Consider the following 24066-nt stretch of genomic DNA (forward strand, 5'->3'; position numbering starts at 1 on the left):
TGGTTTGGTTATGAGCTTGGTTATTCCTAAAAGGAAACTTTAAATTCCTCTCCCATGCCTTCATGTGTGACAAATTCCTGACACCTGTGTGGAGACCTCTAAGCCAGAAGGTTATGTTCCTGTCTTGCCACCCTAAGCTGAGGAGTCATTCTGAAAGAATCCATGGATAACAGAGATTACAGTGTGCTTGTTTCAAGAGCTTAAAGTTTGCAAACCTTCATCAGAATTCCACTAGGCCCCTTGGCATCTTTCCTAAATCAAAAAAAAAACAAGTGAAATATTGATTTAATTTTTTCATAAAATTTTCAGAGTTAAAATAGTATGAATTTCTTTGAGGTAAAGAATATCAAATTTTTATTCTATATGTGTCTGAATCACTGGGCTTTTTAAAGAATAAATATGCACTATTTCAGTAATTTTTTAAAAAAAGTATGATCAGCAGAGAATACAGAATTAAATTATGTATAAAATTTTGTATTAATACTTTTTCATTCTTTCTGGAACAGACATAGCATAAGTCAGGAAACTGTGAGGTATATAATGAAGGTAGAGAGACTTGTTATACATGTCAACAAAGGACAAATGTTGTGCTTTTTCCTTTTTTGTTTTGTTTTTGTTTACTGATCAGCTGAATTTAAGATTCACGTCATGCTTTATCTTAATGCAACAACGATTAGCTTATAAATGCACTCTTACTGCATCACGTCCTTTCCTACGGCACTACGTGAAACTCCAACGTCCAACATGAAACTCTTAAATTCTGAACCATGTAAAATGCCAGTGTCTGTTTTTAATGTGAACTGTCCCCCATGTAATGTGATCTAAAAGTTAAAAGTTAGCCTTGCTCCCTAAACTCTTCTTTACGGGCTTCACTCTGCTTGAAATTTCTGCCAAAGTCAGTCTTTGGGTTAAATTTTAATGCCTATGGGAGACATTTTTTAAACACAAATAGTGGTTTTCTTAGAGAAGGAATCAGTTAATCTGTCAGAATCAACGGTTTTACCTGATTAAACTATTACAATGCAAGGCTCAACTCCAAATAATGGTCGCTGTTGATCAGGCTTACTTTCCTCAGCTTTGTCTCATGTTGCTGTTAATACAAATGATCACGATTATCTAAAACATTTGTTGAGCACCCATAATGAGCACCCAATAGTTAGCACTTGCCACACATTCCTAGCGCTGATGCAACGCTACCATGTACTACTTTCCCCATTTAATGGATTAAGGAACTAAAATCCAATGAGGTTAAATAATTTGCCCAAGTTTGCATAGCTCCTAAGAAACAAAGGCAAGATTCCAACCAGAGCTGTCAAAGCCCACACTCCCTCTATACTGTGCTTATAATACTTGGGGCCGAGAGATGCTCTACTTATGACAAAGTTATAGAATTAGCTGATTTGTGAGTAAAACTCCTTTTTCTCTGCCATCTTCTTGCCATCTAGAGCTAGCGGCAGAAAGAAGGCCATGTCAGTCATTTGTTCATCAAACTAGTTTATCTCCTGCATGTACCTTCTCAAGCCCTGGCCCTCAGCCAAGCCTCTGGTCTGTTCCATACCCCTTGGATTATTCCAGTCTAATTATAGCTCTCAGAAGCCTCACTAACTCAGAAGATAACAACAACATCCTGTAGAGTTCAAATAAAAATATTTTTTAAAACAATGATAATTGCACTTAGAGGGTTTTATAAATAGCAAAAAGATAATAACCCTTTAAACTCATAGAGTGGGTACTCTTCCTTCTCAAAGATCATTATTACTATTAACTAATTGGGGTTTTAAGGTATAGTAATAGTAAATATCTTTTAAGCTGTGGGAGCCAGAGTGTCTTACTTAGGAAAAGCAATCCTGACCCTTGCCTGATAGCACAGGGGGTCTCACTGTCATTTTGGGGAGAGCCACCTCCTGAGTATGATAAGGATGGAGCAGAAAGTACAGTGAGAACAAAGGCTGAGAATTTGTGGAAATCTTTCCATCTCTTGGCCTTGCCACTCACAACACTTGTTTTGATAAGATCTTCCCTCAGCCGTACAATTTGCTATTTTAAAATGTGGCTTGCATCAATTATGATGGTGTGGTATATGATGAAAGAGAGGGCTGAAATCCCAGTGAACTATTACATAGGAGTTGACCTCACACTGAATAAAGACTAAACTGAGGATAAACACACATGAATTTACTGCCAACTAGCCCTCTACCACCTAACGAAGAGCTTCAAGTGACTAAATAACATTTCCCTAGTTCTGTATCAGCTTTTATATGGAATGCTGGCTGACTTCATCTATTGTTTTATTGTAAAGTATTCTCATAGTTAAATAATATAGCATTTCTCTATATTTGAACATTTCCCTTAAGAATTTCCAAGTGATCATTGTTGGCATGAAAACATGGTATCTCAAGGGCACAACTTTGAAACTGACTAGAGAAATACATGAGGCCCTTCTTGGGTTCCTAGAGCCGAAAGATACACAAGTGTAATCCAAACCAAATGGCATTCTGTACAGAAATTTGACCAAATGCAACATTCAAGAAGCTAACTCTCAAAGCCAGTGAGAAAGAAAGATGAAATTCAGCCCATAAATCTTTTGACAGGAGAATGAGCCCTTAAAACAAACAAACAAATCTGTACCCACCTCCTTAAGACTTACTTATTTCAATGTCCTGAACAAAAATAAAAATAATCCAAACTGATCATCTCCTCATCTCCTATGAGGAATCCTTAGACACCAAATTAAAAAGAAAATTTTTTACTGGTTTTATGAGAATCATACAACAAGGAGTACTTGCTACTTAAAATCTGCAACTGAACTTGCTTTTTACATTTTATCAGCTGGGCTTTTACAGAAGAGCTCAGTTAAAGATTCTGGAGGGCCATGACATGGCAAAAGAACAAATTCGATTTTTTTTTAATTGCCTTGTATGTTTGACTTATTTTAATAAAAGAATTTCCCACAGAACTATCTGTCTGGCTCATCTGTATGTTTACATTATTTGGCATTCACAGCTTAGTACCTAGAGCTACAGTGGAATCTCCAGGGCCCAGAGGAATCCTAATGCGTCAAAGACAGTGCTCATCAAATTCTGGGAGCACCGCCACATTTCACAGCCTCTGTTGCAGGTACTTTGGGGTCACATGACTAAATGTAGCCAAAGGACTCTGAGTGGTATGATGTGTCATTTCTAAGCTAAGGCAGGCAAAAGCCAGTGCACCTCTGCCATCTCTCGCTTCTCATGCCACGACAATTGCAAAGAGTACATGTTCCAGATTCTATAGCTGCAAGATGAAATGGGAAATAAGCAAAAAATAACCATTCATTGTGTTAAATCCCTGAGATTTCAAGATTTTATTTGTGTGGCAGCTAGGGTTCATTTTTCTATCTAATACACCTTGGAGCTGTCATCCCTACAGAATATGCTATGACTACTTCAATGACATGTCAAGCTTTATGGACTTCGAGCTTCCTGCCACATTGCATAGACCACACAGTGCTGGCTGGACAACCAAGCAGCAATTGAAGATAGAGACAACAGGGCAGTTCAGGCATCAGTGTCTCCATAGGAAACACTTACTAAACTCCTTCTCTGTGCCCCAGCCTGGGCATGACGTGGACAGACAAGGATGGAAAAGACACAGTTTAAGCTCTCGCTATGCTCAGGGTGTTCCCAGTAAGGTTCTAGGCTCCTGTCTCCCCTAATCAGGGTGTTACGAATGCACTGCACCTGGGTTGCTTAAGCACTTACATAATTATGTCACATCAAGGTTTTGTCATGCCTAGAATGATGGTCACACAAACAAAGGGAATAAGAAATGAGCATTTAATTGATGCCATGGGTTTCAACTCCAATTAGAGCAATAAAATGTATAATTTGGTTTATAATAACTTTCTCCGCTATACCCTTGCTAAAGAGGAGGCTATAAGAGTAATGAAACATAATCAAAGAAAAAAAGTCTAATTAAAACCATAAGTTCATTTGGGGCCGGGCAAAGATGGGGCCTTCAAGAGCCAGAGTAGCTCAGTCCGGGATTCTTGTTTCCACCAGATCATGAGGGTGACACCAGGCCAGAGACCTCTGCAGCTGTTGAGAAAAAGGAGAAACCTTTTCCAAGATTTAATATCCATTCTGTATTTTGGCATCCATTGTTGTGACCTATTATGTTGATTGTTTTAAAACCCTTTAAGGAAAACTTTCACACTAGTAGTTGGTTTTTCTTTTGGTGGTGGCTTGTTGCTTGTTAGTTTATCGATTGTTTCACTACATAGTCTATCTTGAATGGTAGTGTAGGGTTGGAGAATATGATGTCAAGTATCCAGCGTGGGTATCTGCTTCAAAGTTGTTTTATAGCATGTGCAATCATTTTTCACTCATTGTTGCTGTTTACACAATTTATGGGGGTTGTAATGTTTATCTTACTCCTTAGATGATCTGAAGAAATGGTTCTTGCTATGTTGCCCAGGTTGGCCTTGAACTCCTAGGCTCAAGAAATCTTCCCTCCTCAGCCTCCTGAGTAGCTGGGACTACATGCCACTGTGCCCCGCTGGACATGTAAATTTAAAGTGAATGATTAAACATCCAACTAGCTGAAAGTATCACAAACAGATAACGGAAAAGCTACAATGTGTTTTTTATCTAGGAGTGAAAAGTTTCCTGGGAAAAATTGTGACTTTGTAGGTCTATTGTTGAAATCAGGATAAATTATATTTTATTTGCATATTCTTAAACTCAAATGATTATTGAATTTTTCAGAAGTCTGTGTTATATAGAAATAACTATTTTGCAATGTTAATCTGTTTGAATCCCTGGAGAAAGTAGTAATTTCATTATAGGTGCCTAATGTTAAATAAATTGCTTACTCTCCCATTTAAGGGCTAGCAGTTCACTGTATAGAATGACTGAATGTGTATAAAGGAATTATGTTGTCATGTGCCTTTAACCTAGCTTCAGTAATTATTATATAGCTCATTTTTATAATAGTTTTGTTAGGTGAGAGGACCAAATGACAGTATTTTATGTTTTCCCATCACTTTAGATTTTATCATTGTATGAATTATTGGGTTTTTGCATTTTCTAACATGAACTTTTAATCATTTTTAAGTATGCATAATTTCTTCTGCACCATTTAAATAAAGTATTTTTATTTAAAAAAAAAAAGCCCATAAGCTAGAATTAGGGCAATGGTTAGATTAATGGACATCTTAGCCAATGACATTCCTATACCTTATTCCAAAAGACCAGGGAACCTTCTTTTGTCATCCATCTTCTTTTACTAATGGGAAAACTGAGGGCCATGGAAGTGATCCGGATGAAAAGATGGAAGACAGACTAGTCTGAAACCCCTGTGGACCACTGAGTTTGTTTGTGGGCCTGTGCCCCCTCAATCCTCATGCTCTTTCCCTTTGTCCCTTTCCACTGGCATTCTAAGATGTCACTTCCCAGGTCTCAGGAGATAAAAAGGTTATTTTTGTTTTGTTTTTTTGTTTTTGCTTCTTTTGCTTCCATGGCATCTATCTGTTGCCTTTGAGTTGCTGGGAAACCAGGTGCACTGCCTGGTTCTCTTGGGCTTTTCCATTGACCTCTCCCAACTGTCTGTTTTTGAAAGGAAAAAAGAGAGAGAAATAGAACAATTTACTTAATGATCTTCCCCCTCTAGTACCCAGTGGAATCCTAATTATCAAAGCCTGATATAGGAATCTCTCAAGGGTATGAACTGATTGTCTTATGTTAGGCCCACTCCCTCCTACTGGGACTTTCATTTACTCAAATAACTTCTTTTAAGTTGACAGCTGACTTCTCCAGCTACCATAACAAGCATTTCAGTTGCTTCCTCTAAATGTCTCAGGGCAAAGAAAAAAATATATGGTTAAAGAATGTTACATTAAGAAAAAGAAGAACAAAAACAAGAATACTGAGAACTTGCTCATTATCAGTCAAATACAGTTTTATTTGTATCATATGAGTTCACTCATTTAATTAACTCACAAAAACTTATGGAATAAGTGTGACATTTGTCCCAAAATGGTCACCTAATAAAAGTTATTATTTTGACACTATCATTAAAACATTATCTTTTTAATAAAGTCTTCTTCTGAGAAGATCCAGTTCTTTAATCTTCTTCATGAAACTCCATAATACCACAAATCTCACATTGCATGTAAAGGCATTTCTCCATTTGCATTATTCTAAAATATGTTATGCCACAAGGAATCAACATGCACTATAATATAAAATAATATAAAGTTTATTTTGCTGGGTGTTTTCTCCACGTAATCAGAAAATAACTTATTTTCATCCATTGATCTAACATGAATTACATTTAGGTAGATTGGGACTGAGAACCGGAAAGCCTGCGTGCTGAACCTGGCTTTGTCTTAGCCAGCTGTGTCACTTGAGGAAGTCACTTAATCTCTCAAGGACCCACTTCTTCTGTAAAATAAGGAACACATTTCTATATTGCCTGTTTTGACTGAAAAAGCTAATTTAAGATTCATGCTATTGATCATTCATCTAAGAATAATGTTAATTTCTATTATGCCTCTATCTTTCCATCATCAAATAATCAATGAGCAGTCCCCAACTGTGTGTGAGATGAGACCATGCTAAGTACTAGGGGTACAATAAATAAAACATTAACTCTGTCTTCTACAACTGTGGTCCCCACCCCGGGGCCACGGACTGGTAGCAATCCATGTGCTTTTAGGAACCAGGCCACAGAGAGGGAGTTGAGTGGTGGGAGAACGAGAAAAGCTTCATCTGATTTACAGCTGCTCCCCATCACTTGCCATCCCCCACGCTTCCCCCCCACCCAATTCCTGGCCATGAAAAAATTGACTGCCACGAAACTGACCCCTGGTGCCAAAAATGTTGGGGGCCGCTGTTCTACAAGACCATTAAGTGAGTGGGAAAACAGCCATGTAAACAAACAACTAATACAATGTAATAATGGGGTGAGGAGCCAAGTGCTGTAGGAGAACAAACAGGGCAAGTCAGAAAAGGATTCAGAGATGATGTGACATTTATTAGTGCCTTGAAAGATGACTACTTCATATTTTTGCATACTGTCTCTCTTTCTCTGTACCTACCACTACTTTATAGATATTTGGTCTTCTTTCATGATACATTAAAAACCAGTGCACGAGCCAACTTGACCATGGCCCTAATAATATTTCCCTCTGACAATATATCAGCAAGCCAATTGCCAAAATAAAAATGATGTTTCCTCTCTCTTTTTGGTGTGACAATGGATCTAAAAGATTAAACAGAATGGAATATGGAAATGTCCTAAAGATATGAATAGAGTCAATTGAAGCCATCCAAATTGCTCACAGTTCCCATCTCTCATGAAACTCTATTTTGAGAAGTCTATAGAAGCCCTGTGATTTTACAGCTTCTTCTTGCTTAGATACTCAAACTCCTGTATAAGAAATTCTAACCAAAAAATTAAGCTTTGATTTCTCTTTGGGAACATTCTCAACCTATAAGAACATATATTGACCCATATAGTGATGTGGTTGTTCAAGCATGTCTGTCAGCACATCCATAGCAGTGTACTCCAACCAGCCTCTACGGACACGGCTGGAGATACCCACTCCAACCAGCCTCTAGCAGCACTCAGTCAAACCAAGCAAGTGACCTACATTCTTCACCTCAATCACTGCTCCAGGGTAGTCTTGGTGTGGAGAGAGTCACAAGTTGGTGTAGCAATATGCTAAACTGAAAGGGGTAAAATCTTACAGACATGCACAATGGAACCATCCAGGGGGATGTTAGATAACATAAAAATTATCCTTTATACATGAAAAAATAAGTTCTCAAGGCTGACAAGAGTTCATTGAAAGGGAGGACACTGATGCATTGTGGGTAGGGCTATGGAAGATTACAATCCTTTGGGAAGTAATTTATTCACATGTCTTAAGAACTCAAAAATGTTCATACTCTTGGACACAGCTTCTGGGACATAATCCAATTTATAGAAAAATCATTATGCATGAAAATGATTATCACAGGATTGCTTATGGTAATAAAAACTACAGTATAATCTAAAAGTTCAGCAATAAGAAGACAGCTTATTAAAATTATTGCATTCATTTTATAATATACAGTATATAAGAAATCCATTAAGTAGAACTTTAAAGGGTTTATAAAACATTTGAAAACACTTAGTTTACAATATTAATGAATTAGAACACAAAATTAAATAACCAACTGTATTTTAGATATAATCATGCTTTTTTTTAAGAAATGCATAGAAAAAAGATTGGCAGGAAATATACCAAAAAATTTCCAGTGATTGCCTTTGAGTGAAATAAATTGACTGACATTTATATTATTTTACTTTTTAATATTTTTCTTGTTTTCTCTAATGAGATTCAGGGAAAAAAATTAAGTGTATTGTATGCAATAATTCAGAATAACCCTATTGAGGATGGTGTTATTCATAGATCCACAGACAGCCAGACAGATCAATGACTTACGTGAGCCAACACAAAATCCCAGAGGATGTCAGCAAACTGAAGAGCTAAGGGAGACTCAGTGATATAAAACAGGAAAGTTAGATTCCCAGAACTTGTGAGTAATAAAAAGATAAATGCAGAGAAAAATTGTTATTAGAAATGCATCTGATTTTCATAATAATCTGCATAAATAAATTCATAATATCTCTGCTAATGAAACTTGACTTACCTAAAGAACTCAATTAAGTCAATGAATCTTTACTGAGCACCTATTATATGCCAGGTATTTGTCCATGTGCCAGGGACACAAAAATAAATATGACATGGTCCCTGACTTCAAGAAGCTAAGAAGAATACAGTTCAGTGCTGTAGCTGTTATTATATCTGGATTTAATTAATGCAGGTACCCTCCAAAAATTGCCTAAAGATAAGAAATTTTAAAATATTTCATTTGGACTAGTAGAGAAGAAGGAAAATTAAATTCCAAGGAACTGACTGATGAAAAATTAAAATTTGGAGTTAGAAAGTCAAGATAAAAGCGCATTAATTCATGTTGATATTCTACAGCTGCTAATACTAAAATAGGTTGGAGAAAGAAGTCAGCTTACCAGAAGTGAGTCAGTTGGCCATGATCATTTGTTGAGTGCCCACTGTGGTCAGAAGCAGTGTAAAAGGCATCATACAATGGCCCACAAAATATAAAACATTCGATCTCTTCCACAAGAAGTTTACACACTTGCCTAATTCGGGCAACAAAACACACAAAAGAAATAAGTAAAGAAAGGTTTTATGAATTTCATTTGTCCAATAAATCCAAATGGAAAAATGAGTAGGAGGCACCACACAAAACAGGGAGCATAATCTAGGGTGTGAATCATAGAAGGCTCCCTGGAAATGTGTATTTGCAACTGTATTCTTAAGCCAGTGAAGGACATTGACAGAGAAAAGATTGAGGAAGGGCGTGCTCAATGGAAGTGAAACAAAAAAGTAAAACGTCTAAAATAAGGCCAGGAAATGGAGTCTGGCTTGACTCGAGCCTAATGATTCCCAACCCTCATGGCACCTGGGATCTTTTTAAACACACCCCCAGAGATTCATCTGACTTGATTGACCTGCATAGGGCCCAGGCATTAATGTACTTAAGAAAATTCTCCCAAATGATTCTGGTGTTCAGCCAGTAGTTCCTCTTAGTGGATGCCTACATGTTTATGAACAAACACCATACAAACTAACACAGGCTCAAATTTCTGAGCAGAGTTCCAGCTTTGGAGCTACTCTAACAGTGAAGAAATAGCATGTGATTTAATTTAGATATTTACCTAACTACAAGATTAGAACTCTTAACAGTAATCAGACAGGTGGGTCAACAACTGGTGTTTTTTGGAAAATAATTTCTATTGCTTTGTCTTCTCTCACATAGGATTTTATTAGAAATGTACTAGAAAAGAAAACATGTCCCATTGCACTTTGTTTTGGAATAGGTAATATAATTGCTTTATCATTTAGGAGAAATTTTTCATCATCTATCGTTTCAATTTTCACATTTAAAGAAATTTTTCCTTTTATCCTTTCTTGTATGAAAAGAAATCTCTACTCTATGTGATGCCATGTATTTTCTAAAATACTGAGATTATATAGGAATTGAAATAAGAAACTAATAAACTGAAGAGGGCTTCTCATACTCATGTACTAAATATTGTGATTGACCTTCAAAGGCTGCACTGGATGACCTTATTTGGGGAACTAAGAACCAGACACTCTAACCAGTAAATCTGTTTAAAAAGTAAAACTGAGGACATTTTAAGTAATGTCACCCTCTACTCAAGAATAAGTAAAACTCCTCAATGACAAAAAGAAAAACTTAGCCACTCCAAGAAGGAAAATGGCAAACCATCCTATTAGCATTCAGCAATATTGACATAAACAAGTTAAGCACATTAATTGCTTCATGATTCTTTGGGAAACCAGAAACTGGATCTTTTGAGAAGCTCTGTGTTTGGGTATAACCGAAGGCAATTTAGTGTGAACAACAATTTGCAATGTATTGCCAACTGGAAACACAGCTGAATTCTTCTATCCTTAAAACATTTCAACTTTGTAACTGCAACCACAAAAATCATATAACCTTTACACATTTTCCATGTTACCTCCTTTTTACATTAACAACCTTATCACTTGAAGAGCTTAAATTCACTACTAAGCTTTTCAGCTCAGGCCCAGCAGCTACTCTCTGAAACATTCATTCATCTACTAACAAGGTTTGCTCATATTTTTTAAATATCAGACTTTAATGTTCCTCTTTCTGGCTTATTCCTCCTTCCTCGGATCCATGAATGACTCTACTATAAACATCATTTGTTTTTGGCATTCAAGCTGCAATGTTCTAGTTGGGAGCTTTGCATTTGTCTCGGACAGTGCACTGGGGATACTCAACAAGGCTCCTGTGACAAAGTCTCTGAATTGTTCTGGAAGTAAGAAAGCAGCATTATCCAGAAATTTCCTTGAACTATCTTTAGAACTAGCTAACTGCCTCTGCCAGGGAAACTTACCACTTGAAAGGGTAATTTTGGGTTTGGAAGGGTCTTCCTAATTCATTGGATGCAAATTCCCGGCTTCTCCATAGGCCAGCTAAGGAGGGCCACTTAGAAAAAGATCAAGATCTCCTCTGCTGGAGACATGAGCTGTCATCTTATGTAATAACTGTAAATTCCATTACTCACCATTTTCTCTCCCAACTCTCTCATCACTATATGCTCTGTATCTTATTCTTCATTTCAAAATGACTGATAAAAGGGAAGTGAATGATGATAAAATAGCTCAAAGATTGCATAATCGAAGGCAGAACTCAAACCATAAAACAAGTTGCCACAGTTAAAACCACCAAACCCCAGCTGAATAAAAACACCACAAAGACAGGCAAAGCCCTTTGCCAAAATTTGGTTCATTGAACGGAAAGTATCTTTGGAAGCAAGGCCAGAAGGCCATGCTGCGAGGGTCCCATGACATGCACCCTGAATACCAAGAAGAGGCTGAAGCAGAGCTAACTGCCAGGGGCAGCCCATAATATGCAAAGCTTTTTGCTCCTCATATGGCCCAGATTTTACCTTTCCCAATCAGTTTTGCATACATGATATTCTTCTTTCTTTTTTCTTCTTTAAGTTGCTACTTTGCCCAGATACTATGTTTTTAGCCATCTTTATACCACTGCAATACAATGCTCTGCAATAAATGCTTATTGAATTAAAAATTCTAATTGGAGACTGTGCCATTAATATAGGTCTTTTAATTACAAATATACCAGTGGGAAGATCTATTTATATAAATGCAAACTAGTTTTAATAACTGCTTTCTTGGAGTTCTGAGCAGCAAATTGGTTGTGAGAATGTCGTATTTTAAGCCTAGTGTTTTGTTTATAGTATTCAAATAATAGATGTCAATAATGTGAATATTAGTCCAGAAATTTGTTATTTGTGATATTTAACTGTCCCGGCCTTTCCTTCTTATTCTAATACAAATAAAAACTGTAGGGCAAATGGCAATTATCTCTCTTCTATTTAACAAAAAAAGAAATTATTTTAATTTAGATACCTGTAAATATTAACACCTTTCATACTTCAAAATTCTAATTCTAATTTCTATATCAAGATGAAATGACAGCGAAAAAATTTCCTTTTACTTTCTAGCCAAATCAGATTGAAAGAAAACTGAACACATTTTCCATAGCACCTTCAGTCAGTAATCTTCATGGTTACTGAATTTTTTTCTAAATTCAGTTTCCTAAAACAGAAAGTAAGGAAGTTAAAAAAAATTTTTTTCAGGTCAAAAATACCATACCTCAAGTTCTCTGGTCATTTAGGTTAAGTAAGAGAAAATATTTCACATCCAAGCTTCCATCCCTACTTCTCTTTGAATGTGAAAAAAATTCTCTGAATACAATGATCACAATAATAACAATCTGGAACCCTCGACTGCGTTCAAAGCTTTACACATATTATCTCCATCTAATTTCCACAACAGCCATATGAGATCAGTAATATTTTTATTCCCACTTTACAGAGAGAGAAACTGAGGCTTGGAAAAGTAAAGTAACCTGCTCAAGTTTCTTCAAGTAGTTATTTGCAAGGTCTGAGCTCATAACCACTAAGCTGTATGCAAACACGCCAGAGCCATCTCCCCTTATATAACTCTATGAGGTAGGCATGAGCAGAAAAGAAGATAGGGAATAATTCTGTTTATGGCACTTTAAATCCTTTTATGGCTGAGAAAAGCCTATAGAATCAGTTAGGTAATTTTTTCTTTTTTTTTTTAAACAGGTAAAATAATTCAACTGAAAGGTTCCATGAAGCTACTCCCAACAGGCTTCATTCATTACTAAGCTATTATGTTCTCAGTATCTAATGATTCCTATCTTTCGTGTCTTACCCAATTATCTTGGTCCTAAAATTCCCTCTAAGTAAGATATTTTAGTCATATACTAGAGTTTTTTCTAAATGATAAAAATCCAATTTCCTTGAAAAATATAATTTAAAATATTTATAAATATTTTCAATTCTTTGATTCACATCTCACAGAGAGATATTACAGGAACCTAAACATGAAGAGTCTTTTGGATACACAACTATAGATACGATTAACACCCAGGAAATCTCCCATTCAGGTTGCAGAGTGTCTAACCTTAACTCCACAGGGAAGAGAGTAAGGAAGACTGCTTTATACTATGCTCACACATAGAGGGGAAAATGAAAAAAAAAATACACAGGAAAAAATTTCTAACATTTTAAATAGTTATTTTTGTGTGGTACATATACTAATATAAGTGATTTCTCCCTCTGTTTTTGTTTTTCTCTACATTAGTTTTAAAATAGAGAAAATTCCATATTTCATGAAATCTAAGGCACTTTCTTGTATTATTTATTTTGTTAGTCAACTTCAGTTACGTGTATACTTTACGTACAATAAAAATCACCAATTTTAAGCACACAATTCAGTGGGCTTAGACAAATGCGATTAGTTGTGTAATGAGCACCACAATCATGACAGAGAACTTTTCCATCGTCTCAAAAAGTTCTCTCCTAATCCTTTGTAGAGTCTCTTCACCCATGGCCCTAGATGTCTATCACTACAGTTTTGCCTTTCCTAGAATTTCATAGAATTAAAATTATATCATATGGAAACATTTGCATCCAGTTTCTTTCACTTTTGAGATTGATCCATGATGTTGTATGTATCCATAGTTTATTCTTTTTTGCAGCTGAATTTATAAAATGGACACACTACAATTTGTTTATCCACTCACAGTTAATGGACATTTGGGTTGTTTCCAGTTTGGGACTACTATGAACATATGCACACAAGTCTATGTTTAGACATACTTTCATTTCTGCTTGCCCCCGGATTCGGTGACCTCTGGCCAGTGGCACGAATTTAGAGGTGCGCCCAGAGGGCCATCTCCGGCACTGTTCCTACCTATGGGACATTGTTGATCCATGGTGCTTGGATCTGTTTGAGGAGGAGAAACAGTTTCCGGAACTAGCAGATGGTCTGGTGAGAATTCGAAGCGCGCACAGCACCCGGCTTCCTTCTCCAGATTGTTTGACCTCTCTGGATGCATTATGGCTCCTTCGTGGGTCTTGGTTGGCTTTCCCTATGTAGTAGGAAAAGTCTTGTCTTGGGGAGACTTCTCCCCAATTGGACAGAAAATAGAGAGTCTGTCTAGAAGAATACTCTTAAATTTTTGGTTTGACTTGTTTTGGAAGGACTTTTTGTTTTGATATTCTGGCTTGGTATTTGTGTCGCTTTAAAATAAGTACATCGTTAAAAAATTAATGGCCAAAAAGGGACCCTTTATATTAAAAACTTCTCAACTTACAAAAGAATAGATTTTAGAGAGTTCTTATTCCAAACAATTGCCTTATCAGTATTTATGAAAAGATCAGAACTGAAAGAACATGTAACAGTTTCATGTCTAGCCTTAAAAATTCTCGTGACAAAACTGAAGAGCAAATATCTGACCTAAAATGAAAAGAAAAATCCTTAGAACACTGCCCCTGTGAGAAGGATGACAGAGGCCAATTTACTGTGTAGCCTAATGATTAAAGTCCTGTGCTTTCACCTTGGCAGCCTAAGTTCCATTCTTGGGCAGGGAATGAACTTGTTCTGGTTTGGTGTTTGTGTAACCTGTGCCATTTGTTGATGCTAGTGAAACTTTCCTTTCTTTGAACCATTTTCATGACTTTTTATGGATCTCATAAAACCTGTTTTTCACCTCTTTGGAGACACCTCTTGCTTCCTTAATTAAGTTATAACCTGGGTTAAGACATCGGTTTCACTTAAAAGGATACTTTAGTTAAAACGTTCAAAAGCAGAAATGTCAACTGTTTGTCCCGACCACAGTTGGCTGCATTTACTGTCACTCTTCCCGACTCTTTCCTCTTTGCTAATCACCGAGTCTTGGTCAAGCAAAGGCGTCCAGTTGTTCAAACTGTTTAAGGCAAGTGCTGAACTTCACTGTCCATGAATGTTCGTTAACCACGTGGCTGCTCTGGAGTCTCTCTGAACTTGTTCTGGTTCAGCTGCCTGACTTGTGAATTGTTCTTTGCGCAATTAAACTCTGTTAAATTTCATTTGTCAGAAGTGGATTCCAAAATAGAGCTCCCAGAGACCCCCCGGGGGCACCAAGTGGACAAGTGAGGTACCCGACAGGTTGTGTCTATTACCCTCTCAACACAGCTGGGGCTCGTGGCTAAGTTCTCTCTGGGATTCTGAAGCTCCACAGATTTGTGTTTTCAGCTCTCTGAGTTTGAGCAAATTTTTGATTCTAACTGGTTTGAAGGTTGCAAGACAAACTGTGCTGGGTGGATTGGCTGACCCACCCAGACCAGAGGCCCACACCAAGAAACTGACTCAACTGGAATTGTGACCCTAACCCAGGAACAAATTCAACACAAGAGATGATTTCTACACTCCTGTCATTTTGCTCTGATTGCCTAATCCTTTGCCCACCAAACTGTCTTTAAAAACTTTGTCTCCCAAATTCTCTGGGAGGCACATTTGAGGAATTCTTCCCATCTCCTAGCTTAGTGCTCTGCGGAATTAAACGCTTTCTCCATTGCAATCCCAACTGTCTCAGTGTATTGGCTCTTCTCTGTACAGTGGGCAACACAAACCGGTTAGGCAACAAGAGTTTCAATTGTTCCACACCCTTACCAACATTTTTTCAGTGTTTTTAATTTTAGCCATTCTAGTAGATATACAGTGAAATCATATTATAGTTTTAATTTGCATTTGCTTATGACTGATCATAAGATGCCATTGATATTTAATGTGCTACCAAAAAGAAAAAAAATGCAGTTAATTAAACAATGCACGAGGTTATCTTAACACTTAGAAATTTTATTTCATAGCTACTTTAAAAAGTTGTCTTAGACTTATTTAGACAAACTTTTTTTATATATCCCTCATGTATAAATAAATAAGGAATATATAAGCAAAATTAATTGGTGAAGAAAATCCTAAAACTTCTTCAAATTTAAAGTTCTATTCTTCTAAATCACCTTTTGGCACAGTAACCAACATTAATGTTTTCCACTGTTAATGGAAAAAAATTCAAAATCTGCAAAATAATTTAGAGAGGTTAATTCTGAGCCGAGTGTGTGTGACCGACAGCCTGGAGCACATGTTTTCAAGAGGTTCTTAGAAAATATGCCCACTGCAGCTGGGTTACAGTTTGGTTTTATACATTCATGGAGACAAGAATTACACATAAGATCCTAAATCGATATGTGGTTTGGCCAGAAAAGACAAGACATCTTGGGAGGGAGGAAGTGTTTATAGGTGGGTTTAAAGACTCTTTGATTTGTAATTGGTTAAGGAAATGAAGCTTTGTCTAAATGCTTGGAATGTTTTAAGTTAAAAATGTCTGTTAATCAGAGACAAAACATCAGACATTTACTCAAGTGATCTGTTAAGCAAATTGACGGCCTGCAGGTGTGGTTTGAGCTTTTACTTGCATGGTCTTAGGCCTATTAATGATTCAATATCTTGTTACAAAGAGTAACTCCAAAAAGGAGCAGACATAATAAGGCATGCCTGAACTCCCTTCTCATGGCCAGCAACTCAGCTTTAAGGTTTTCTAGGGTCCCCTTGGCCAAAAGGGGGGTTCATTCATTCCGCTGGAGAGCTTAAGATTTTATGTTAGTTCATACCACCTAACATCATCTTCTGTGTCAGCAGTGGCAGTGGAGTAGCAGCATTTTATTTTGGAGTATGCACCATTGTTGTTTCTGAGATTTTTATCCAAACCATGAACAAACATTCTGCAAGTTTTGATGCTGACATTTATTTGATCTTACCATACTGAACTGAATTCCTTAACGGAAAAGATTCATATTCTTTCTTCATATGGTTTGTAGACTTGAAATAGGGAAGGGTTTCAGTTGTGCAGTCATGCTATCAGCAACAACAAGCAAGAGTGGACATGAACAAGCAATGACAATGGAATCAGGACTGCTGCCTAAAAGTAGATATCATAAAGACACATTGTAAAGCTGTAAAGATTGTAAAAAACAATTGTAAGCCTGGAAAAGGTGGCTCATGCCTATAATCCTAGCACTTTGGGAGGCCAAGGCAGGAGGATCAATTTGACGCCAGGAGTTACAGACCAGCCTGAACAACATAGTGAGACCCAGTCTCTACAAAAAATAGAAAAATTAGCTATAGTCCTAGATATTTGGGAGGCTGAGGCAGGAGGATTGCTTGAACCCAGGAATTTGAGGTTGTAGGGATCTATGATGACACCACCGCACTCTAGCCTGGGCAACAGAGTGAGACCCTGTCTCAAAAGCAAGCAAACAAACAAACAAAACAGCAAAAAGGAACAATTGCAAGATATATCTCAGTTTCAGAAGAATATGTAAAAAGGTACATCTCAGAAACATAAAATATAGTGTAAAATAAGCATGCCTTTTAAAGTTGTCTTTCTCTTAGATCTGTGTGTTTCAATATAGCAAATACACTGATAAAAGCTGCACTTCCATTATTTCTAAACTGCATCACACAATTTGGCAAGTAATCACAGTCATAAAATATGTTCCAACGGTTGTAAGTTAGTCTTCTGTTCTCAGTTGACCACAAGTTCCTCCCATGCAGGAACTTTTGCTTTAACTCCTCTCATATTTTTTACAGTACTGTTTTTCAAATTTTGTATAATAATCCATTAGAGAGTCATGAAATCATTTGAATGGTCATGACCAGCACTTTTTAAACAAAATAGAATAGAATAAAAAATATGAGTGTAATACATAGTAAGGGTAAGAAACATTCCATAATACTTTTTTTTTGTTAATTATATTTAATCAATAGGTGTGTACTGGTTCTGATATCAAATGTATTTTTAAAGCATGTCATAATCAAAAATGTTTGAAAGATATTACTATATTGACATTGGAAGTATTCAATAATACTGATTGATTTTTGCAAACTAAGCCAATTTTAAACTTTCAAAATACCCTAAAATTTTGATCCAATTCTTCAAAATTTATTATCAGGACAGTATACATTTACTTTCTTTTTTTTTTATTTCAGCATATTATGGGGGCACAAAAGTTTAGGTTATGTATATTGTCATTGCCCCGCTACAATTTCCTTTCTTTCAGTGAGTACAATATTGGAAAACCCCTTGCAAACTCTGTTTATCTGTGTAATTACCATATCACAATCTATCTTAGTTCTGTTTCTAAGGGGAGGAGTTTCAATTCCTGACTTGCAAATGAGAAAATCAGACTTCTGCAGTCTGAACCAGACCCAGAGCTTAGAGTTCTGGGGAGGCTAATTATTTAGAACCCTTTTAAACTGAGATTCTTTAAATAATAGTCACCCTTTCGTTAAAGAAAGCCCTCTCCTCAATTCTTCAATCAGTAAGTCTGGCCCCAAATCTGCAAACCCAAACTAATGACACAAAGAATCTGGAAATGACCAGACCCAAACTCCCTGTAAAGCAGTTCGAGGACTACTTATTTGTAGTTTCTCAAACACATCACTTGGTGGGACCTCACCACTCACGCATATGACTCATCAAAATATTTCTTCCAATCAAATTTGGTAGTCTTTCAGGAAAGAGTTCTGGTACATGAAATTTCTTCCATCTCTGTTACAATTCCAGTAATGTTCAGCTTCCTGGAAACGTGGCTTCCTCCAGAGTTGCCTGACTAACCTATATCCTAATCCTCCTAATCTAGCTCTGGCTATAATGGGAAAACCACCCTGAGGCCAGGAGATTTGAGTGCCTGTCCTGGCCATGCCACACAGGTGATCTTAGGCATTTTACTCAGACTCACTGGGTTCCATTTTCTTCATCTGTAGACAAAATGAGCTCTCTGAATGCTCTACCTAGCTCCATGATCCCATATCCCTGATGAATAGTTTTCATGTCTGCTTAAAAAGATGGGGATTATATAAGGTGGGGTATGGACCAGAAAACCATGCCTTTCTTTTAGCTGTAAAAGTTCTACTATATTAAGTTTTGCTTGTTAAATCCATGTAAGGTTTCATTTGAATAAGGGATTCCCTGGACAAAATAAATAAATTAAAATGTTATAGACAATTGATTCATTTCAAATATTTATCAAGTAGCCCCTAGTGTCAGATGCTGTTCTAGGTGCTGGAGTTCTCCTTGTAAACAAGACAGAGAAGCCCCCTGCCCTAGTGGATATTCGAGTGAATATTTATGTGAAAGTAATTTTTGTATACTGAAAACACTACACAAGGTAACACGTTTACTTACATTAAGTGGATACAATTTTGTAAAACATCATTTTTTATGTTATTAAAATATTTCTATTAGATCTAGTAATGGTATAGCCAATAAGAAGACTATAGCTGAGAACATCTATTTAATTAACTGGAAAAGAAAAACATTTTGTAAAGAGAACTGAATTTCTGTAAAATACATGTCACTAAATGAGGTTAACAGAGATATTACAGCATTTCCTTTCAAATAAGGAAGTGCTGATAATCTGTGAGATTAAAATCATGAGATCAGAGACTGAATATAACTAAGAACATACTCGTATTAATCTGGCTCCTTCATAGTCATCTCTTTTACCACACTATAAACTCCTTGAGGGCAGAAGACATGTAGCTATTACAGATCTAGTTATTTCATAGCACCTACAATAGGACTTTTTGTTTTGTTTTGTTTTGAGTCAGGGTCTTGCTCTGTTGCCCAGGCTACAGTGCAGTGACATTAATCATAGCTCACTGCAACCTCAAACTGCTGGGCTCAAGTGATCTTCCTGCCTCAGCCTCCTGAGTAGCTGGGACTACAGGCATGGGCCACCACACCCAGCTATTTTTTTTTTTTTTTTTTTTTTTTTGTAGAGACAGGGCCTCACTCTGTTGCTCAGGCTGGTCTCAAACTCTTGGCCTCAAAGTGCTGGGGTTATAGGCACGAGCCACCATACCCAGCCTACAATAGGACTTTTTTACACATTTGTTTAATGAATGAAACATGCCAAGCACTCAAATCTGGGAGATAATACTTCATTTCCACCAACGTGGTAAATAGAGTGATTAGATGACACTAATTTACCTAGGACAGTTCCAATTTAAGCCTGTTGTAGGATAATTAGTAATAGTAACAGAGCTCCCTTTCATTCTCAAAAGTGTCATGTTTTGCAAGATAAATCATGTGCTTGCCCTAATCATAAGCCTCAGTCACATTCATTCTGCTTTGCTATTGCTTTTAAGGTAGGAATTCTAGAACATTCTGTCTCAGTTTCCTTATTTTATTTAACTCTATGGCCAAGTAAAATAAGTGCAGACCTTGAGAAATGTATTCCTGTTCCACCCTCAGGGCAGGACCTACGAGGACTTACACTCCCTCAGAGAGAGAGTATGTCTTTAAGAGACTGAGCTAAACCACAAGCACACCTTGCTTGCCCTAGGAAGACAAGGCCACACAAAACTTGACCAAAAGGCAAGATGTATCAAGTTTCCCCCCCACAAATAAAGGTATGACCTGGAGGGAAACTTTCACCTTAATCCTGGTGATTCTAAACAACTATTAGGTGGATAAACCCTACTGCCTTTTATATCCAGGGATTTAGGAGGATAATTGGATCACATCTGTTAAATGCTTTGAGTTTCATAGAAACGGATGCCAGAGAAATTCCTGACATTGTTAGAGGGATGTTGCAAAGGCCAGACATCAGGACAATTTCTCTCTAGTTATAACTTCAGGGAAATTATCCTAATCTAGACTTCTGCTTCCATCAAACACACATAATAATAATAATACAGGAGCCTCCCTTTGTCTTTACCCACCTGCTCTTTCATAACAACCCTGTGAAAATGGATGGGTAGGCAAGGCCTCGGGGAAAACGGTGGCAGATAGCATATATATGACGCGTATGCCGGTAGGAATGGCCAAGTTTTGAGCATGGAGAATAACCTTGAAGATAAGTAAAGTAAAAGCAGCCTACATCATTTGTATATATGTAAATAAAGTTCAGATGAGAGCTCTGAGCCATGGACTTCTGATTTCTAATCCTCCTTCTGCTCTGGGCCTGGCAGGGGTATAGGCAGTTAGGTAGCAGCCCCAATGATGTACCAGATCCCTAAGGGGAAGGTGCCAGAAAAGGAAGCGCTGCCTCCCTTCTTGCTAAGATAAAGTTGATTCCTGCCCAGTCCTAAAAATCCAAAATTAAATAAAAAGAGTTCTGGAGGCATTAGTCTGACCCTAGAAAGTATGAAGCTAGGTGCCCACTCAAATTACTCTCAGGGACAAGTTTATGTCATCCTGGACTTATATAAGATAGAACATATATCTCCAATTCTGGTAACAGGTTAACATACCTATCTCCCTTTCTTCCTCCTTCCTTTATACTTCATACTTCTTAGCTACCCCTCTTTCTTACCCAAAAGGGATAAATCATTTAACCTCCCCATATTTTAGTTTCCTTACTGGTAAAATTGGTGGGGCAGTTGGGATAGGGAGAGAGACTACCTTCAGGCAAGACCCACCCCGGAAAAGCCCCATATTTCTTCATGAAGCAAAGGTATAGCTACCATCTCCCTACACCTAATCACCCTGGCAAAGTGTGGTGACCAAAGTGAAAGGAATCTAAGTCACTGACATCAAAGGCAATCTAATTCTGTTGCTATAACAAAAGATTGTTATGCTGTAATCAGAGCCATGCAAGCTTTCATAAAACACTTCATTTACTCATAATACTCATTTCAGTTCCCTCCTAGTTTCTTTTCCCTTTGTCTTCAATTGGGAACTATGGGGGTCAAAGAGAATTACTCACTTAGCGTCCCCAACCACTTGCCCTCATCCGCCATGCCTACAGAAAGGGAGGTCCGGGAATTGGGAGCCTGGGATCTAGCACCATCCCAAACAATAACCAACTCTGTGAACTTGGCACAGTCATTTAACCTGCTGGACTAATTTGCTACACAAGGAAGGGTTTGGTCTCCATGAACTTTAAGATCCTTTCCTATTCAAACATCTCTAATTTCCTAAAGTTTTTACTCTTTCTTTTACTTCTCCTCCTTTCTGTCTTCTTATGGTTGTGTTTACTCTCCCAAGCTCCTATATTTATAATCATCTGGCAGAAGTATAATAGCTCAGAGATTTCAAAGCACAGCCTTTGGCATTAGAGAAACCAGAATTCAAGGTTTAATCCTGCTACATACCATCTGTGTAACTTCAGGTAAGTTACCTTGCCTCATCTGTAAAATGAGATTAATAATAGTGTCTACCTCATAGGGCTGTAGAGATACTGTGTGCAGAATGCTTGATACATATTCATTTAGTTATTCAAGCACCTACTATGTGACGGCCATGGTGCTAGAACCTGGGAATACAGCGACGAGCAAAACAGGTAAGGTCTTTGCCTACATGGAGGTTACCATCTAGTGAAGAACAAGCTCTTGAACAAGTCATTGCTAAAATCCAAGTGTGATATATGCTATGAAAGAACCGTCCAGGGACAGAGTCTTGAACAGTGTAACAGGGATATTAATCTTGGTGGGAGCATGGTAAGAAAATCCACCTCAAGAAAACTGTAAATCTGAGTAGAATGGGGCCAACAAAAGAGTGGGAACTAGACCTCAACTAAGGTTGGGGAAGGGCTTGTGGGAAAACCTAGAGCTGGAACGAGTGGCCGTAGCTGGAGACCCTGAGTGCAGGAGGGGCTAGAGAAGCATGCAGAGGTAGGCAGAGTAGTCAGGCAAATGTTGGCTGTTGTCATTATTACTGTCCCGACATATGTAACGTATCCAAAATGGAATCTACCCTTTCACCGAAATCATTTCCTCCCTCCTGCCTTCCCCATCTGGTTGCCATGGTAATGTCATTTTGCTGACACCCATATTTGGAAGTCCTCCTTGGCATTTTTCTCCCCTTAGCCCTTCTATTTTACTACTCTACAAGTTTTACGTACCTTTTGTGCTCAAAAGACATAATCTAGCATTTCAACTTTTGAGAGTTTCTTCCACACTGTACTCTTGTTTCTACTCCCACAGTTTTCACCCAAGGCCTTCTAACCTCATGCCTGAGTTACTGCAGTAGCCTTTTAACTGACAGCCTTATATCTCTGTTCTTTATCAATTTTAAGAAGCCCCGCCCACCCACAGATCAAACACCACAAAAGACTACTTTATTTGTGTTTATCACTGCTCAGAAAAAATAAATAAATAGTGGCCTCCCATCAACCATCAGATGACACCAGTTTGCAGAGTCCTTCGAGACTTTCCCTACGTATCCAGGGGCTGGTCCACGTGCCGGCGAGTAACCTCCATTCTCTCCAAACTGATCTCCTTGCGTCCTCCAAATACATGAGAGTCATTCCACACTCAGCCAGTTCTCAACCCTGGAGTCCATTGTAATCTCCTGAAAAGAGCATAAAATATCCATGCTTGTGCCCACCCCTGGACACTCTGGAAAGGACCTCAGTCAGTACTTTTTTAAGCATGTCAGGTGATTGGCATGTGCGGTCAAAGTTGAGAACCACTCTCTGTGCATTCTGCCTGCTGTTTCCCTGCCTATCCTCTTCCCTCCATCCCTTCCTTCTCTGTCCTTGTCGGTACAACAATTCAGACTGTCCTTGTCTACTCCTGACCCTCTAGATCCACCTTTCTCAAAACCCTTAGACTATGAATGGTTTGAATCAGTTGTTTCAGCAACAGAAAAGCTTCACACTACGTGGAAGTTTCAGAACTCAGGTATATTATGGACTAAAAAGACCAAAGTGAACCAGTCTTGGAAACTAATCACCATTTATAAAATTATATCTATGGAAAAGTAATTCTACTCTTATTGAAGAACCTAACGACCATTAGGAAAGTGTATTCAGGTTTCCAAAATGAATGGCCCACCAAGAACACAACCCTGACTGTTTTTACTGCCTTTCTCATTCTGTAGGAGCAAGGAATTTCATTTCTCCAATATCTCACATGCTGGCAGACACAGGACAAGTTGTTCAAGGCACTGGTATTGGCTTCCACATCCTGAGGCACCTACTGGAGCCCCCACCACTACCACTCGTAGTGCCCACCACTCTGCTGAGTATATAGGACATTTCTCTCCTCATCTTGGAATGAAGCACTTAACATAA

General features: G+C 37.7%; 1 pseudogene; it reads left to right on the forward strand.

Moving 5' to 3' along the window:
- Positions 1–3433: 3433 nt before the first annotated feature.
- LOC138398016 (transmembrane protein 128-like) lies at positions 3434–4423 on the forward strand (annotated as a pseudogene).
- Positions 4424–24066: the final 19643 nt, after the last annotated feature.

Source organism: Eulemur rufifrons, chromosome 17, assembly GCF_041146395.1.
Source record: "Eulemur rufifrons isolate Redbay chromosome 17, OSU_ERuf_1, whole genome shotgun sequence".
In the NCBI taxonomy this organism is placed as follows: domain Eukaryota; kingdom Metazoa; phylum Chordata; class Mammalia; order Primates; family Lemuridae; genus Eulemur; species Eulemur rufifrons.